The sequence below is a fragment of the Antennarius striatus genome, chromosome 16 (assembly GCF_040054535.1).
Source record: "Antennarius striatus isolate MH-2024 chromosome 16, ASM4005453v1, whole genome shotgun sequence".
Taxonomy (NCBI): domain Eukaryota; kingdom Metazoa; phylum Chordata; class Actinopteri; order Lophiiformes; family Antennariidae; genus Antennarius; species Antennarius striatus.
In genome coordinates this window covers 15,882,954-15,898,960 of record NC_090791.1, presented here as the reverse complement: position 1 = coordinate 15,898,960, position 16,007 = coordinate 15,882,954, and the positions used below count along the sequence as shown (strand labels likewise).

General features: G+C 38.6%; 1 long non-coding RNA gene across 1 annotated transcript; it reads right to left on the bottom strand.

Moving 5' to 3' along the window:
- Positions 1-4,127: 4,127 nt before the first annotated feature.
- On the bottom strand, positions 4,128-11,287 carry LOC137610074 (uncharacterized). The gene is made up of 3 exons (XR_011038407.1): positions 11,212-11,287; positions 5,777-5,846; positions 4,128-5,002 (listed from the first exon to the last, which is right to left on the bottom strand). It is a non-coding gene; the product is annotated as an uncharacterized lncRNA (long non-coding RNA).
- Between the last annotated feature and the right edge of the window lie 4,720 nt (positions 11,288-16,007).

Genomic DNA, 16,007 nt, shown 5'->3' with positions numbered 1-16,007 from the left:
CAAAGGCATGACTTTGGTGTTTGGGGTGTTTGTTTGTAAAATGTCACGGCTCAAACAACACTGGTGGTGAACCCAAAAGCACGACAGACAAGCAGGTGGATCAAGAGTCTCAAAAAGTTTAATTAGGTAGGCAACCTTGAATAAAAATGAAGTTATACCAAAGTGTGAAAAACACAATGAATCCTACATAGCGAAAACTCCATTCATGCCTGGGCCAAAAGCCAAGACTTCAATTTATACCATGTGGATCTCAAGCTGCCAAACTTTAGGAACCCCTTGGGCTATGACTACATACTGTAAGTGTTGTTAATAATAATTAGTTCATTTAAATTCACAGTAGCTCCATTGACAAGTACAGCTGGGAGGCAGACTCCCTTTAATGTTCTCTCTTTAAAACTCACAGAGGTGTTTGGTGCCCTTCGTGGTTACTGTCACTTTTGATGCCCATGTGCACCAAACAGTCTATATTTGATCTCACAACACTGAAGTACACCAGCCCACTGATATTACCAAAAGACGTTACCAAGCATGTCGTTATTTATTCAGCTGGGTAAAAATGCTGCAAGTGTTACTTGTCTTAAAGTCTAGATTCTAGTGCAACAAAAACTTGATTCAATACAAGTATCATAGGTACATAGTATACTTAAATTATATTCAAAGTTTTTGTGTGAATCACTCACCCCATAGTTAATTTAATATACAAGGGCAATGCCATCATTCCTTGTTAACGTTGTTAATACTGTTAATGTTGGTTTTTTTTCACATGAGGAGATCGATTATTCGGTAATATACTGGTGATGCCTCAGAGCTGTGTCTAGTTAGATCGATTGTTCAGTGATCTGTTGGTAATGCCTCAGGGCTCTGATAGGGGGAGACATGCTCTGCTGCCTCGTTCTATAGAATTAGTGAACGACAGAGCTGCGTGTGGGTTTGGTTTTTTTGTGTTAGTGTGATTTTAGTTGGTAGAAAGGACATATTTCCTTTAGTTTTATTGGTTAAAGAGTTTCATGTGTTAAGTTTTAAGCTAGAGGTGGCATCGTGGTGCCACCATATTGGACTGTTTGCCTTTCCAGGTTTGCTAGCTAGCACTTCTACATTGAGGATAAAATGCTAATTTTGCAATTCATGTGTCATTACAAGAAATTTGGTAAGCTAAAAACATATTTCATAATATGCTGGCCATGAAATAATTTAGTTTAAAACAAAAGTATATTTCTAATGATATCTGTGTTACTGACACTGGATTATTGAATGTATTATTGTTTTTGTTAAATATGAGTAAATTTAGTATGATGTGAAAAATGGTTCAATATAATAAGTGAAGGACAGAGCTGCGTGTGGTTTTCCTCAGTTCTCTCACTATCATTTCCCCTGTTTAAGGGTACAACATCTAAGGGTCAGATTTTGTCCAAGCAGACACATGTGGCTAGATTTTAAAATTGAAAAGGTATGAATATCTAATTCATTATATCCATTACAAGTTTCGTATTTTTACTACAAAAATTATGCTGTTACGGTCAGCTCATAGACTGTACAGCGGGTGTTTCCGAAAGTTAGCAAAGGTTACTAACAATAATTATTCAAAACAAATAGCGGCATGGCATTAGCCATGCTCCAGGAGTCTGCTCATGGTTTTTGCCGGTTAAAAGGGCGTTTTTCCTCGCCACTGTTTGCTCTTTGAGAATTCTGTTGGGTTGCATTTCAATGGCATGGTGATTAAAATCCTTCCCTTTTTCGGTGAATGACTCGTCACTAGCTTTGCTGTCACCCAAATGGAATTGTTAATCAACTCTGTTCAGCATTAAATACAACACCAATGCCTTTATTTTAAGTATATCATGAAGAATATATTTCTACTTCTATTTACAGTCTGAGCATCAGACTACTTATTAAACATTAGACTGGTTGTAGAGAGGTTTTATACTTATTAATCACTGTGGTGTTATTGTCTGGCTTTTTGTGAAGGCTATTACTCTTTCTGTTTTCATTCCCTGCAGTCCCTCTAATAACATCACTACACGACACATGTAATATGACAATTTTTATTGTCTGGAGTCACCTTTAGTATCAGGTAATGTCAAATTTTCTATTATCTGCAGGAGGGCCTGCGCCTCAGTGGTGGCAGAATACACTAATTAGAAAACATTTGCATAAATGTTGTTACCCACGGGATTAGATCTCACATTATTCTTTATTCTCATTTTCTCTTGAGTCTTAACATGATGGATGATGTATTATTATCGAAGCATGAACATAAAAAGCAAGATATTCTTGCAGGAAAATAAGTATGAAAATCTCCCCCTGTGAGAAATCATTATTTTCTCTAATGAGGTACTGAAAAAAAAGTTGAGAAAATATTAAACTTCACCCAAGTAATTCTTCTTCGAATCACATAATTTTGCACACACAAGACCTCCCTTGCAAAAGTTAAACTATTAAGTGCAAAATGTGTCATATTGTGCATGTGGAGTACCTGCAGAGTATAGTGGTACCTCTACTCAAGAATGTCTCTACTTACGAAATTTTATACTTACGAAATTCTTGACCCAGGAGGTGTTCTGATAGTTTTGCGCAAATATAATAACTTTTTGAGTATTCACTATGGACCCCAAGAAAGTGATGGAGAAAAGAAGAAAAGAGAGTATTTTCGTCCATACAAACAAAGCAAGAGATCATAGAAAAGCATGAGAAAGGGATGCGTTTGGTTGATCAGGCAAAGAATATGACCGAAATGCATCTACAATCACCACGTTATTGAAACAAAAGGAAGTTTAAGGAGTTTAAGGCATTACATGGGTGGTTGGAGAAGTTCAGAAGGAGGACTGGAATCCACTCTGTTGTTCTGCATGGTGAGGCAGGAGCGCATGAACCAAAGAGGACAAAAAAACAATGGGGACAGCAGTTAAAAGGTAAATGACCATTTTTATTCTTTGTTTTTTAATTTATGCACAGCTCTCATTTATTTTGTAATAATCTAATTGTAACATGTATTTTATACATGTTTTGATGCATTTTTATGCTTTATAAAATATGTCGGAATTTTTGGGGGCTTTGAACAGATTAGGGCATTTGCATGGAAAACGCGTCTCTACTTACGAAATTTTCTTCTTACGTAATTTCTTCCGGAACCAATTTATTTTTTAAGTAGAGGTACCACTGACTGTATATGGTGGCCTGTTGGTAAGTTTTGAAGATTTATCAAATTTTTTAGAAAATCTGACTTGTTCAGATGGAGTTATGATGGTTTCCTCAGCAATTTGATGTTGCTGCAGGTCTGTTTCTTCCAAGAAAATATATGTTCTTTTTGTCAAGGATAAAAAAAATGTGACTTCCACGTAACTTGGTTTCATCATTCAGAAGGTGTGAGTAAAACCATCAACAAGAAGCAGCTAGAGCCTTTTGTTGAATTGGCCAATTTTATATGATATTATTGCCAGTTTGTATCCCCAAGCTAATTAAAACCCTCCACCCCTTAGGCAGCTAAGGCAGAAACAGCATTCAGTGCTCTCCAGCAACTGTTTGCCACCACAAACCCTCTTACCCTGATCCTTTCCTGTAGTTTGTGGTTGAGGTCAATGGCTCTGACTCTGAGGCGGAGTTCCTCCTAAGAACCGTCTGAGAGGGAAATTGCATCCCTGCAATTTTTCTCCCATTGCCTGATGCTGGGTTACTGGCTGTGGTCTTGGTTTTAGATAAATGGAGGCACTGTCTAGAGGAGGTTAAACAGTCTTTTTTGTTTGACAGTCCAAGGTTTAAATTTTAGGCATCCACCCTTTCTGGTCCCAGTATCTAAGACTGCAGACCTAATGCCTTTACTGTATGCTCAAACTCCTTAAGGCACATATTGTATGTCGAAGTCATTACTCGTGGCGGATTATTTATGGCCCCCTGGATGATTTTTAATAACTATTAGAACCAGCTCCCAGGCCACATCCGCCCACTGGTGTTTTGCGTGCACCAACACTACATTCCCCACAATGCAACGATAGTGGAAGTCACAGCACGGCATCAAGTGGGCTTTGGCTTCATTGTTTATCAGCAGTCAGAGCAAAGGTTGAATTTAGTTACTCCTCTCCTCAAAAAAGGCTAAAATCAATCAATCAAGTTTTATTTATATAGCACTTAATCACATCTGAAGACATTTCAAAGCACTTTACAGATAGAATGCCAACAATGCCCTCCAGAGCAAACATAAGCGACGGTTGTGGGGAAAAACTCCCTCATTGAGGAAGAAACTACGGGCAGGACCCAGGCTGTGGAGGGCAGTCATCCGCCTTGACCTGTTGGTTGGGAAAGAGAAATACACTGGGGACAGAGATAGGTCAAGGAAAAGACAGAGAGAGAGAGAGTGGCAGATAGGCCAGTTTGAGTATAATGTCCATAGTGCGCTGTCGCTGGGGGCAGGATTTCTATGCCTTTGGATATCCTGTCTTCCATCCGCGTTCTCCACCTGTGAAACAGTGGCACAAAGACAGCGGCAGTATTGTGCAGGCAAAGAGTGTGATTTGACAGTAGTAATACATTCTAGGAGCATAGAAAGATAAAGAAAGAAGTGACAGAAGCTCCAGAGTATCTCCCTTTAACGGGATAGATGGAGAAAAATACCCTCAGCAGCCTAGGCCTATAGCAGCATATCTAGTGGGGTGTGTACTTCAATTGTAAGCTTTATCAAAGAGGGTTTTTAGTCTACTCTTAAAAGGAAGGTGGACGCTGAGAGCAGGGGGTTTCAAGCCAGGTGGGAGAGTGTATGTTCAGAGTGGTAAAAGGTAAACCTGTGTGTCTTCTGTGGACTTTGCACATTTCATCCCCGACCCAATGCCCCAGCTGTGCATCCAATCTGCTCGGACAGTCTCTACGTTTGGCAGCACATACCTGTGTGAACGACTGTTCTCTCTGATGAAGCTGAACAAAACATCACACAGGAGCCATTTCAGATAAACACCTTCACTCCATCCTGGGGATTTCCTCAGCTCAGAGCCTGACCCTGAACATTGATGAACTTCTACCAAAGATGAGACACCATCAAATATCAGGGTCAGCCTGCAGAAAAGTGAGCATCACAGAGCAGTAACGTATTTTCAGTTTTAAATTCAATTGAATGGTTACTTTTGTTTCTACAAGACGTGATGTCTTTTTGAAGGAAGTATCGTTTTGTCTGTTTGCCATAGATTTTTTTAATTTTATGTCATATTTATTTCAGTTAAATGGACTTTTGCAGATAAGAGCCAGGAGAAACGATCCAACTGATTTGATTTATTCATTTATTTATTTTTATTTTACTATTTGAAAGCAGTGATTGGTAGGATCAGAGCAACACAGTAATACATTTTATTTTTATTTTTATGTAATTGTATTTATGCATTCATCTTGATATTAAGGAACACGTTTTGTTTTTGAAGGGCATTTATTTTTTTGCTGTTTGCAGGTTAAAAAATTTTCTCCTTGAGGTTACTGACAGAGCCATAACAAAATATTGCTATATTCATTTAATCATTAAATGATATACGCTGTGTTAGCTCTTTGGTTCAATAGGTTCATTTCAATTCGTTTTAATAAATATTGAACCAGTGTTCCCCTTAGCAATTTTTTTTTTTGGTCCCTCCTTGTATTTGACTTTGACACCCCTGCCTTAAGGTATGAAAAGCTTAATGTGGAGATCTGGGCTATGGCTTGTCATTCCTCCGTCACATACAGACTAACAGGGAGAAGCTGATCAAACCCGGGGGTCGCCATATGTTGTGTCGCAAACTGAAACCAATTCTGCAGGATTACTCACTTGCATTGGGTCAAATATGGCCATAATTTCCAGCACATGTAAATCCACTTCATGAAACTTCCCATTTTACCTGCAAAGAGGAAGACGGGTCAGTTCCCATAATCCACCACTAAATTCTAATGCACTGTTTCACAGGCTATACCCTACTTCATCTTGTTAGCAGACAGTCAATAACCATAGTCATCTTTCAGTCCTTTAGCAAGCGTTCTCCCACAATGCTTCAGCTTAAACTTCAGCTACTCTTAGCTAATGTTTAGTTGCAGGTGAATAAAACAAAAAAACATTTATGATCAAGCATTTTTTTAAAAACATTTTCCATATTTCATGCATGTGATTGTAAAAACCTTTTAAACAAAACATCTCAAACATGAATTTGTTGTCACAGAAACCTGTCAGGGTTCATTCATGCATTCACTTACATGCTGGGCCTAAAGCCTACAATTCTTTATCTTATCATGTCTCAAAAACAATTATATCCGGTGCTATACAATTTCTGAGTAGAGGTAAATGTATTTGCTGGTTTTGTTCAGTAATGTAATTTTTTAACTCCTCAAATATCTTATCATTAAAGGCTGACAAACCCAAAATGTAACACAAAGCTATAACACATTTACATTTCATTAAGACCGATTCAGTAAAGTACGAGTGAGTCTATTGTCTCACTGCAATGACTTCCACTTTTTCTATTTCCTTTCTTGCAGTCATTGATGTCATTACTGTCAGATCGATGAATAGATGCATGGATGGAAATAGTAAACTGGGTCACTGTCCCGTGAGAAGATCTCACTATCTGATCTCATCACTTTCCTTCCTACATCCCCTTGCTCTCTTTCTGTAGTCTGTGATGCATTGATTCTGATGTCTCTCTTTCTTCCTCCCAGTATGAACCTGGCTTGTTACTCTTTCACATATCAAAGTCAAACAACTCGGAGAAAACCACGAAAGAAATCAAAGTAGCTCCAAATGCAAAGACAAGTGTTTTAAAGCAAAGTGGTGCCTCTGTGCTGGGAACAATTTACAGGCTTTTGTTTCCTCATTATCATCTGGACATTACTCCATTAAGGACAACCTTTCAGGGATTCCTTTGATTATAATGGAAGATTGTAGAAATTTGGCAACACCAAAAAAATGGATCACTTTAGCCTATAGTTATAGTGTAAAACAAATCCCAGGAGTAATCTTTGATCAGGATCTGTCCTTTGAGCCACAAAGAGACAAACAAACAAAAAAATTTGGAACAGCCAATTAACCTGAAGCACATGTTTTTGGAGGTGGGTGGAAGCCAGAGAACCCGGAGAGAAGCCATGCAGACATGGGCATAACATGCAATCTCCACACAGAGCAGGACGCAAACCTGGAACCGCCTTGCTTTGCGGCAACAGCACTACCCACTGCGCCACCGTGCCGGAATCAAACAGATGAGTCTCGTGACAAGAAACTCGCACAAAATCAAAACATAATGGAGATTTCTGAGTTTGAAATTTAAGTGGAGAAATGGATGAATTGTGAATATTTTTGTTGAATGGAAGTGCACTTTTTCTCAATATTATATCACATAAAAGGTAGCTTTGATTTTTTTATTGTAAGTATTTAAAACTTGCATCCCAGTGACGCATGTTGTCTTGTGATCTTGCGTCCCTGTCAAAAAGTGTGCCTCAAAGACACAGGACGCACGCAAATGAGAACACTGGTAACTCGTTATTTTTGGGATGCACTAATAAATCTATAAAAATCCTCCAACTGATCAAAAACACTGCAACTTGTGTACTGACTGGAACAAGAAAAGAAAACCACGTATAGCAGCTTTCCCACTGAGAGAGTGATTTCAATGATGACATTAGAGTGAATGACAACAGAGACAGATGCAAAGCTGGATAAAGAGGAAATGAAAGAGACATTAAATGGTGCAGTGAGGCATGCGTTAGACTAAGGATCAATGATAACGACAAGTAAACTATACAGCTTAACTTTTACCTAACCATCAATCCATTCATTTAACCATCAATCCTTTCATTAAACATCAATCCTTTCTATCAATTGCTTGACATCAACCATATTAGAGGAAGAAATGGAAAGAAAGGGAGTAAGGTATCAAAGGAACAAATCTGTCTTTAATTTATAAAAGCTACTAGTTATTTTTCTTCCTAAAACAATTAAGATACCCACTCTAAAAATATCAAAATAAATCAAATTTTCACCTTTTCTATTCCTGTTTTCTGTTTGGTTGGTTTGACAGTCGGTAACAAATAACTTTTGGTCTAGATCCTAACGACAGGATGTTCTTTGCTAAAATTCGTGGAATTTTTATTTTTCATATTAATTCAATGATGAGACACAGATAGCTATTCAGCAATTATTGAAGAAAAACTATTTTGAAAGAATAAGAAAGAATAGAGCACAGTCTTCAAGGCACAGGTCTTAGTTTAGGGCCATCATGAGACTGTGCTACTTGGAATGTTTGCCCATGTGACTTTTTTGTTTTTTGTTTTGACTTCTATTTCATGTTATTTTAGACAGGCAAACACAGGAATTTACTCACATGTAGAACTACACACAAACACACACACACACACACACACACACACACACACACACAAAATGAAGCAAAGCAATTTCCTTTCAGCTAACACGTGGACAATGACAAACATGTTGGAGGAAGCGTGTGGCAGCATCTGCAAATGTATTTTCTGACGTGTGTTTTGTGTTCCTATTGTTTGGGTTATAACTTATAGCACTGCTGACTGAGTGACTGTGTTTATGCTGTTGGGGCTGGCAAACACTGGCCCTCCAGCTAAACTTAAATCCTCAGTGTTTATGTGGTGATCCTTCCCCTGGTGGCTGTTGATTTCGGTTTCCTGATTTATTTTATTTCATCCCATATCTGTGGCAGCACAACCTCACACACACAGACATTTTATCACATGCTTTTTCATCTCATCCAGACACACAAATGAAATGAATGGTTTACCGCTGTTTGAAAAGACTTCTCACACCAGGGATTTATTGCTTTATATTGCTATGTAAGAGCATCACCATAAAAACAAACTTCCAGTCACTGCCTCACTGTCATATGGTTGCTAGCCTTTTCAGTTCTTTTCTCTAAGTTTTAGCACTTGTTTATGGAATTTAAACATTGGTGTCTCTGCCATTAGGCCATCTGAACTGAACTGACTGAGTGTTGTTTGTTTTATTGAATCACAAGCACACAGCACACAGTAAGCATCAATGTCAGAACTCCATTAGAAAACATCAGCATCGTGGCCTCTGAGAAGACATGGACATGATTTGTGTGTTGTGTGTGTGTGTGTGTGTGTGTGTGTGTGCGTGTGTGTGTGTGTGCGTGTGCGTGTGCGTGTGCGTGTGCGTGTGTAGGAGTAAATGCATTGTACATGTATGCATGTGCACGTGTTTTTTACAGTCTATAATTTGCATTTTTCTTTTTAAAACTTTATATTTCATCTTAATAGAGGCTGTCATTTTTCTCTGCCTGAGCTGTTGATTTCTGGATCTGGTTCCAGATGTACACAGAAGCAAGTATCTTGTGTCATATTGGTCTGGATAAATTTATTCACCTAACCAAATTTCTTTTTTGTATGTCACATACGTACGTGGTACATACAGAATACAAAGACTTGAAACGCAAAGCCTGTATATTGGTCAACTGTTAACGGTCGTTGGCAATGGTGGCAATGGTGGCAATGGTGATGTTCAAGAAGATGAAGATGATCCTCTGCGCTAAACCTGAGAGCATTTAGTGCAACCAGCACACAGGAGGAGAAGACGTGGATGTGGATGGCATACGGGAACACAAACCCAAGGGGAACTCTGAGAGGAAAGGACAGAATGATGAGGCTCAGATGGTCAGTCAGGGTGTTTGTCTATGTGTGGTTGTGTGGTACAGGTAAGAGGTCATGCCAGCATAGCGTAGAATAAACAGGATGAACAGAAGGTGTGAGGGTGGCAACAAGGGTGTGAGACGAGACAAGGGGGGTGACATAAAGAGACGTCTATTGCATTAATGAGTCACCTATAAAATAAAGGACGTGACCTCGGTATGTGTGTGTGTGCGTGTGTGTATTACTCATAATGTGTCCAGTACTGCTTAGTATTTAGTCTCCTGAGTTCAGTCGACACAAAGACCTTAAAGACTTTATCCACCATCTGTCTGTGTATGTCCTGCATGTCTCTGTTCACACCACTGGTATCACAGACAAAAAAACTACAGTTCAGTCTGACAACACATACCTTGTGCAAATTCACAGGTCCTACTATGGGGACACCATGACTCACCCTACTCTGCTTCTGACTAGTTTAACATGGTGATGTTTTTCTTCCTGTGTTAAACACATGCTAGGCAGTGATGGGAGGGTTTAACAAACTGGATATGAGACACACATTAGTGGGCAAAGTCAGTAAGTAACAAGCTGGGGTAGCAAAGTGCTGACCATAACAGGGATCATTCCAAAGGACTTCAGACTTTTAGAAAGTCTGTCCTGGTGACACAGATTCTGTTTACAACATCCTGTCTGGTTGTGGCAAAGCTGACAAACTCAGAATACACTAATAGCTCCTCTGTTTCCACGGAACTCTGCTTAGTTTGTTTAAACACCTTCACTAATGGTAAAAGTAAATCACAACAAAAACTGTGTTTCAACAAAAAGTAAATATCCATCTTTTTCAATTTTCATTGTTCCACTGGGAGCATGTTACATAAATAAGCACAAAAACTCACACACACCCAGACACATTTTTGTGTGACACTCTGATAACTGATGCATTATGGTAAGCTCCGTTTCGCTGGTTGTTTTCACCCAAACTGGATTGCTTGTTGTTGTTTTCTTTTTAGGTACAGTCTGCACATTTAATTTCACACATTCAAGCATTCTGTGAATTGCACACACAACAGCAACACAAATGAATTGATTGATTACCCATAAGAAATGCAAACTCCAAACTGCGGAATAATTTTGTGTATTATTTGTTAACATAATGAAATTAATCAATTATGAAGTTAATAAATGTTCATTTGACTTGATTATAACCTAATTTTGAAGGTCTGCTTAACCACGTTGGACAAAAATGTTTCTTATGTGCTGTATGTTCAAAAAACATGCTATGGTGGCAGATTTAGAAGGTTGGCAGGGTTTGCTGGGATATTGACGAAACAATGAACGATTCGACCAACCAATCAACTGACCAATCCACTAACAAAGAACCAACATCTCACTGATCATGTCTCCTGTCTCACTGCATGGGCTGAAAGGCAAAAAAAGAATCCTGACTCATAATTTGTTCTTCTTGTCATATTCCACCAAGTACCATCAAAAGGATCAAAGTGAAAGTGTCACTCAGAAATGCTAACATTTTGAGAAACAACCCTTTATTTCTATTTCTTATCTTCTCACAATACTGTTTAGCATAGGGACTTTTATTACCCTTGGTTCTGCAGCTGAAGGTCCTGGGAGGATAACTCCATCTCTACAGTTGGTTTTCTCTCCTGTCAGCACTAATGTAATCTACTCTGCCACAGGGTCTGACAGCAGGGGACTGAAATATTTACACGCACGCGCGCACACAAACACACACACACACACACACACACACACACACACACACACACACACACACACACACACACACACACACACACAAGCATTACGATCACACCCAGTTATTATCTTGTTGCAGTGGAGCCTCGGAGGGGTCTAATCACAGAGAGACACGAGTGACTTCCCGCCCTCGGTCTAAACACTGTTGGGAAATGATATTTTTGGAATTGGAGGGATGAAGGAAAAGTTGATCTTGTACACAAACATAGCAGAGTTATTTTTGCTCTTGTTGAAAAGGACGGACTAAGGATGATGTAGGAGTGTGTGGGGGTTTCTTCCCCTTCCTACTTCCTCTGTTGCTTATTGTGAGATTTTATGTCTGAATTTAATGTGTTCCCTCATAATGTGCATTTTAATACATGAAGCTGATGGAGCATAACTAGACAGGAAGCCAGAACCAGAGATCAAAAAACCCACCTTCTGATTCATGTCTGGCTAAAAGGACTACAAGTAACAAAAGTAATTAGCAGACATAAAAGAGCAGATCAGCTCAAAAATGGGATGTAAAACCAGCATTTCTTTGAAAAAAATAAGCTACACTTAGATAAAATGAACAAAATGATGAAACTACAGCCAGAATTGGCATAAATAAAAGTAGTAAAAGCCATCAGAGGGAACTTTATTAACCTTCAGTGGAGACACATGTCATTCAAAGTATAGTATTTGGTATGGATGAGAGATGTGACTCCTAAATCCTATTCAATGTGATCTCAGATGCTGCTTTTGGCCACCTTGTAATTTTGGTGACATTTTGTATAATTGCTTAAGATTCTTTCTGCACTGTTTGTGTCTTTTTGTGTTTTTGTTTATTTTGTTAAGAGTTTCTGTGGGACAACAGATGCAAATTAGCTTGAACCAACAATCTGATGCAGCATATCAAAAGCAAATGTTCGTTTGAACTTTATGTCCTCTCCTTTGCCTGAAATGAATCAAATCAAAAAGCAATGAATCCTGATTCCTATCCAGTCAGTGGCTAATGCTAGCATGGTCCAGCTAACATTATCTAGTAAAACACATAAAACGGACCATTCCATCTTTTTTTTCATAATTTCCTCATCTACTTCTTGTCATGTCCAAATAGTCCTTCCTTCACTTCCCTCCATGTCTTTCTTTCCATCTCTCTTCTCTCCTTCAGTGCTTCTCACTCTCTTTTCACTAAATCATTTTCCATCCATCCGCTCTGCCTTTGTGGTTTCCCTGCTTTTCTCTTTTTCTCTTTCTGTATGTGATGTATTCTCCCCCCAGCATCCTCTTGTCTTCTTCCTTTCCCCCTTGCTTCCCCTTTGCATTCTCCCTCACTTGTTTATTTCTCCTCCAAATTGATGTTTTAGCTATTCTTAGCATTCCGCTCTCCTCTTAATTACAACTCCTCCTTCTTTCTCATTTTCTACGGAAAAAAGAACTTCACTTGAAAAAAAATGACATTGCATTTAACGTTGTAGTGACCCTGCCTGAAGCTAAGAAAAAGAAAAAAAATCCTATTATTATACGTCAATCGTTGCACAATCTTGTGATCCCTTTTTTTCTTGTATGTAGAGCTTTTTTAAGTGGATAATATGTGCATTCTGCATACGCTGGGAGGAATCTTAAAAGTCACAAGAGGAAATTTTGAATAGCTGCCTAAAGCGACTAAGTTCATACTGTACACAAAAAGTCCTCACAAGCTCGTATAGTGTTTCTTTGTTTGCGTGTATGCGCGCATGCATGTGTATGTGTGTGTGTTTGTTTGTGTGATACAATCATTCATTGAAATATTAAATATTAAGTATGAACGTCTGTCAAAATTCAATGTATAAAATGGTTGAAAACATATTGTAACAAGGCAGTCAGAGACTGCAACATCCCACGACACCCTTGAATTAAAAACTTTACCCCGGCCTACTTTCGTAACAGTCGCAGCATAGAATTCTATATTGTATTACCGAGTATGACATTGACCTAGTTTTCCAAAGGTGAAGGTCATCATCACATTTTTATGCCTCTGGCTTCCTGAAAATGTTGCTTTTTGTTTTGTGATTATATCTCATCAGGTTTCAGAGATGTGTACCTAAAATGGTATAAAAGTGAAAATTTGACCTTGACCTAGTTTTTCAAGGTTGAGGTTGTAATATAATGTTCATCCCCTTGCCACCTTTTGTTTCACCTTTCTAACTCATTCGGTTCCTGAGATATGTGCAAAAAAATGTACAAAAGTTGAAATTTGACCTTGACCTAGTTTTCTTAAGGTCAAATTTTCACCCCCTTTGCCGCTGACAATGACATCACGGCTTCACAGGATGTAATGAAAGAGATGTTCGTTGATTTTGGGGGACAGGAATTTTCACAGGCCTAATGGTTTCTACCCATCAGGCCCTTTTTTGGGGGGGATATTGTTGATGTTGCAAATGGGATGAAGGTGTGAAGTCTGTTGTAATAACATGTCTGAAAATAAGTAAATAAATAAATGAATAACATAAAATAAAGGCTAGCTGCAGTCCATGTTTCTAATGACAGTTATGCTTATACCCAGCAACAAAAGTGACAGCTCATTTGTACTCTATTTTTGTGCACAAATATGTCCGTACCATGTGTTGTGGCAGTACAGGAGGTTCTGATAATGTGCCTGATATGTACATTACTCACTTACATCTCACTTTGGTCCACTTTCTCTTTGTTGTTGTTGTTGTTGCCATTTCTTGGAACTTTGACCTACTCTGGCTGATCTCCATTGCTGAGCCTGTTTCTGACACATAATTGTTTTGTCCAAACACAACCTGCCTTTTTGTGTTATGTCATCTTTTTGATTATGTGCATTTACTTTGAGATAACCCTTATTATAACCACTAATACCCTTACACTACCCCTAATCTTTAACATCAGAAGGAAGTGCCCTTAGTCCAATTTAAACTGAGTCAAAGCTAACCCTTTAGTCTTAACATTCAGACAACAGAGTCCTCAGTCTGTTGGTTTAAACCCGGTCATCAGTAGGCAGCCGCCCGTCGTGAGACAGGTAAGGTTTACCCTACTGATGATGTGTTGTTCCAATAATAGACATACACAAATGGTATCTTTAAAACACAGTAGTTATTCATTCTAGGAGATAGGTGACTCCAGATGTGTACAGTCCTCTTTTCTCACCACACAGACGTGAAAATATGCGTCAAGTAGCAACAAAAGCTGCATTGGCACCAAAGGGGCGGGAAGCTAATGACATGATCACAGGGAAGGTAATGTTAGAACATAATTGGTCCTGAAAGACGGTGCACTGGAGGACAATGGAGTGTGTCTGTATTATGTTCAGTGTCTGTGTGCTGTTGGTCAAGACATTCCACTTCTCCTCATCTCCTTTTCTGCCAGGTGAGTCAGACAAGGAGAGTTCTGTTGTGGCAAAGAGAGCAGAGAATCCTGTCTGGGCAACAAATCACACACAATCACAAACCACACAAATTATGCAGACAGAGAAAGAGAAGAAAAGAAGACAGTCTGTTTTTATGCACTTTAGTGTTTGTTTCTCATGGCCTTGGACACTTGAAATCTGTGGTTAGGAGAGATGTTTCAACTTTTGTGGTGCTCCTGAATAAAGCATGCCATAGCTTTTCATGGCACTGCTTATGTGCACTTAGTGTCCCTGTAAATCATTTAAAAGTTCCGAGATCCCGTTGTACAGAAAGATAAAAATGTTGACTGACATGCTGCTGACCTCGTTAGGAAAAGGATGTCAGTGGTTAGCTGGATTGACCCGACCACATTGTGAACCCTTTAATCGAATTGAATCTGAGAAGAAGTTGCCTCCAAGGAACAAAAACAGGAGTGTGTGACATTGATTCGGCATTGTAAAACTCCACATGTTTATTGATTTAGTTTGTGTTTCTTGTTAGAGTGACCACAAATTAAACTGCTTGTATTTCCTTCTCACATTCGCATTTCTTCATATGTGAGGAGTCTATCTTCTTGACTAGCAGGATTTCATCATCTGCAACACTATAAAGATTTGGACAAGGAGTTATAGTAAAATGAACAAAATAAATTTGTTAATTTCCATTACAATCCCATATCTATCAGGACATGCTGTATTGATATATTTTCATATATTGGTATATACCCAAAAAGTACTACCATCATGAGTGTTAAGAATTCTTTCTTTGTGTACAACTCTTTTTTTTTTTGTTTAAATAAATCATAGGGAGTTCTAAAACTGAATGATCTCTCTTTTTTTTTATGGGTAACCTCAATTGGAAACATGATTTTAATCCAGAACCTAAAGATGAAGACATATGAGCAAAACATGATCAGCAGTGAAGAGATGAGGAAAAATATGACCGTTACTCACTCTACAGTACTTCATTTTCATTTTTCAGCTTCAGGAACATAAACAGAGAGCCATGAAAATGATATTGGACACAGAGGCAGTAAATTGCAGAGTGCTACTATGTATAATAAGCACTGCGAAGCAGCTGTAAATACATTTAAATGTAACTTGAGCAGCAGTAAATAGTATCTGCTGCAATTAGAACAATGTGGAGAAAGCCATCCCTGGACTGACCTGAACAAACATTCACAGAATCATATGTGCATCAATGGAGCAACCATTGGGAGAAAATTGGGGAAAAGCCTTTAAAACATTGTGTTTGAATTACTTCAAA